The sequence below is a fragment of the Periophthalmus magnuspinnatus genome, chromosome 9 (genome assembly GCF_009829125.3).
Source record: "Periophthalmus magnuspinnatus isolate fPerMag1 chromosome 9, fPerMag1.2.pri, whole genome shotgun sequence".
NCBI lineage: Eukaryota > Metazoa > Chordata > Actinopteri > Gobiiformes > Gobiidae > Periophthalmus > Periophthalmus magnuspinnatus.
The window spans coordinates 21,806,747-21,810,860 of NC_047134.1; the positions used below are offsets into that span (position 1 = coordinate 21,806,747).

A 4,114-nucleotide genomic window follows, 5' to 3' on the forward strand; every position below is an offset into this window, starting at 1 on the left:
ACATACAACATGACTCTACTGATGCTGCGCTTGCCTTTAAGCTTCTGGCTGGAGGAAAAAAGCAGACAGCTTGCGTTGACTGCATGCACAGAGCGGACTTTTGTGTCTATGAAGTCTGCACTAGACTGGATGGATAACAGGTGGAATAAATAATAGCAACAAAAGTCAAGGCGCAACATTATTAATAAAGCAAAAAACAAATGGAAAATTCAGACATAATGGCCCATCACAGCACACATAAGTGGCAGCAGTCACGGTAAGGCACCAATCCATGCGACAAATATGGTAAGAGGATGAGATGCACCATTTGTCAGAGCACATACCATTGGGCTCCTCATTGCAGAAATTAAGTTTAGTTGGTTGAAGATGAAAATATGGAAGAGTGTAATATCACCCTGTTTAATAAAGCAGCTATGACTGACTCAGAAATCTTTCTAACGAAGTCATTAGGATCTGCCATCATTGACGGTGCTTGCACACATACTGTGTGTGATCAAAAGTGGCTGGACAGTTACGTGAAGGATCTTACCATAAACCAAATTATCAAACTGTTGCTAACTGAATCTTCAAGGTGCCGGCTATATAGATTTAGAGATGGTCAAGTTGTGTACACCAAAAGAAAAGTGGAACTTCCAGCCAAAATAGGACAAAGTGCCACATTGAAACTGAAGTAGTCCCTGTAGATATTCATCTTGTTGAGCAAAATGTCTCTGAAAAGAGCAGGAACTGATTTAGGACATGGAGAATGACAGAGTTGTCATGTTCCCTTGAGCCACAGGCTGTTGGAGAGACACAACATGACACTGACAGAGATCCTCCTGAAGGTGAAAAGGGAAAACGTATAGCCAAAGATATCTCTTTAGACAATGCTAAACAGCAAGAAATTCAGAATTGGCAAAATAATAATGTTTTGAGGAAGTCACAGACATGGATCAAAAATGTGTATCCACTAGATGGGTCTGTACACTCAAAGAAACACCAAACGGCACTGTACCAAAGGTACGGCTTATAGCAGACATGTAGACTCTAGTTTATTTTGCCCACGAGATCATCTGAAATATGCATCAGAGCTGCCCCGCTGGCCGCCGTGCCAGTATAGTGCATGTACCTCTAATACTACAAATCGCAGAATGCTTTGCAAATGCATTGGCCCCAGCTCATCAGTCCACTAATCGTCCCCACCACTTCTGTTGGCACTCATTAGCATCTGCTACCTGTCGCCTCACTCAAATTTAATCCACCTCTTCTGAAAAATGACCAAACAAAAGAGAGAAAACAGGAGCTTTCAAGACAGGTGGGAGGCAGATTATATGTTCATTGTAAAAGACAGACCTGTTTGTCTGGTGTGTGGAGCCACGTTTCTATAATGAAAGAATATAACATACGACGACACTATGAAATGAAACACCAGGACAAGTATAAGGCTCTGGACGAGAAGCAAAAGCTCCAGAAGGTGGAGATGAAAAAAATTTGGTTTCATGGCAAACTATGTTCACCAAAGCAATATCCCAAATTGAGGCTGCTGTAAAGGCTAGTTTTATTGTGGTAGCAGAGATCGTTAAAAAGTTTGTTAAAAAGTGCATGGTCAAACTTTGCGATGTTGTTTGCCCAGATAAAAAGCAAGCATTTTTAAATGTGAGCCTGAACAGAAACACCATAGCTGAGCGTGCTTGTGAGCTTGCCACCAATCTACAAGAACAGCTGAAGGAGAAGGGGAAAGATTTTATGGCTTGCTCACTTGCTGTAGATGAATACAGTGACACATCTCATACTGCCAAGTTATCAATCTTCATCCGTGGAATGGACTCGAAACTTTCCATTACGGAGGAACTTTTAGGATTAAAATCCATGCATAGCACAACTACAAGAAAATAAATCTTCGAGATGGTGGGCCCGCAATGTTTGGTCTAAAGACAGGATTGGTGGGCAGAATTCGGGAGAAGATGTGGGAGAACAATGCACAATGCAGGTGAGCTTACAGTTTACCATGGCATAATCCACCAGGAAGCCTTATGTGGCAAAGCCTTGAAAATGAGCACCATAACTCGAGTAGTTAACCTCATAAGAGCCAAAGGTTTGAATCACTGGCAGTTCAGGTCTTTTCTGGAGGAGTTAGGGCATGTCTCTATATTCTGAACCCAGAGTTGGGTTAGCCAAGGAAAAGTACTGAAGAGATGCTTTGAGCTGCATGAGGAAATCTGTCTGTTTATGGAGAACAGAGCTCAGGGACAACAAGTTTCAGTGTGAACTGGCATTCCTGTGTGACATCATGAGCCATCTCGATGCTCTAAACCAGCAGCTTCAGGGACAGGAGCACGTCAATACAGACATGTACAGTGCAGTGAGGGCTTTTAGAACCAAGTTGTGCTTGTGGGAGACTCAGATCCTGCAAGGAAACTTGGCTCATTTTCTGTTCTGCCAAATCATGAAAGAGCAGACCACCGTGTTGCCCACTGCAGAATTTGCTGACAAACTAAGCGTACTTAGCGCGGAGTTTTCCCGACGATTTGTGGACTTTAAAACCCTGAAATGCAGATTTGAACTACTCAGCAATCCATTTGCAGTTGATGTGACAAACGCAACCAACCTCCAAATGGAGCTGATTGAGCTCCAATATAATGACACGCTCACATCAAATTATAACTTTGTTGGTGCGGCACAGTTCCCACAGTTCCTTCCCGACACACTGCCACAACTCTGTGCAAAAAGCTGCTCAAATGCTCTCTATGTTCAGCAGTACATATCTTTGTGGAACAACTCTTCTCTTTGATGAAGATGAACAAAACACCACACAGGAGTCGTCTCACTGACGAACACCTTCATTCAGTCCTGAGGCTTTCCTCAGCTCAGAGCCTGACCCCAGACTTTGATGAACTTGCATCTAAGAAGAGATGCCAAGTATCTGCTTTGAACCCATGTGCATCAGAGTAAATCACAGTGCTGCAAACTGACTGGATGAATGTTTTCTTTATGACTTTGGACTGTTCATTGTTGAAAGATTGGATTTTCAGTGAAGAAAGTTGTTATTTTTGACTGGTTGTTGGCTTGTGAAAAAATCTTGACATTTAAAAGGAGCTCAAAAACTACAGATATAGAGACATATTATTTATTTTAAAATGTATTTCTCATTTGTTTGTTTGTTCTGGATTCAATGTTTAAGCAAAACTATTATTAAACATTTGTTTTAATAAGAAAAGGTTTAGCATTACATATCTTGAAAGTTGAGAAATGCAGATGTTGAAATTTTTCAATAAATATTTAGTTTGGTCCACGACTTAGTCCCAGTTTTAAATTTTGGCCCTCTGTGAATTTGAGTTTGACACCCCTGTCTTATAGCAAGAGGGTTGAAGAAGTGAATATTCAAATTTTACAGAAAGGCTCTCCCACATGTGCACCCGGATGGTTCACTCTATGCACATTAAATTAGCCTTTTTGCAGGGTATGGAACTCTTGAGAGATATTTACATTCAACCCCCATCTGAAGCGGGTGTTTTCTCTTTTTTTTTTGTACTGTAGAAACTAAAAAAAATGTGTGTATGAACTCGCAGACGCCTCCCTTTTCTGGTAGAACAGGGTTAAAGAACCGATGCTGAACACTGGTGGCAAAATATCTCAGGTTGATCCTGCAATGTTCTTTTGGCTGAGTGGCCATTCTGAAGTCACAGGTGTACTGCCGTCATGTAGATGATTTTCTTTGGGCAGGATCAGAGCACTTTGTAACAAATGTGATTCCTGTACACGAGTTTTTCTTATGTGGGAATGGATATTACCACAGTTGGTGATAAAGTACTAGCTCATCAGCACAGTTACATTAAACCAGTCCATTTATAGGCAGCTTGGGCTCTGGAGATCCTCTTTTAAAATGAAACAGAGACAGAGCGGCTCAGTTCCAAAATAGGACAGATGTTGTGGGTTGCTAAACAAACAAGGCCAGATGTAATGTTTGACACGTGTAACCTGGCGTCCAACATTAAAAATGCTACTGTTTATCTGTCTATTCATGAAGTTTATCTGTCTATACATGAAGTGCACAACGTGATCTGTAAACTTAAGTCAGAGATGGTCACACTTAAATTTCGGCACATAGGAAACAGTGCTGATTTGAGTCTAGTTG

The 4,114-nt window shown here is 41.3% G+C and overlaps 1 pseudogene; it reads left to right on the forward strand.

Annotated features, from left to right (window-relative positions):
• Positions 1 to 1,253: 1,253 nt before the first annotated feature.
• Positions 1,254 to 2,946, forward strand: LOC117376724 (general transcription factor II-I repeat domain-containing protein 2-like; annotated as a pseudogene).
• Positions 2,947 to 4,114: the final 1,168 nt, after the last annotated feature.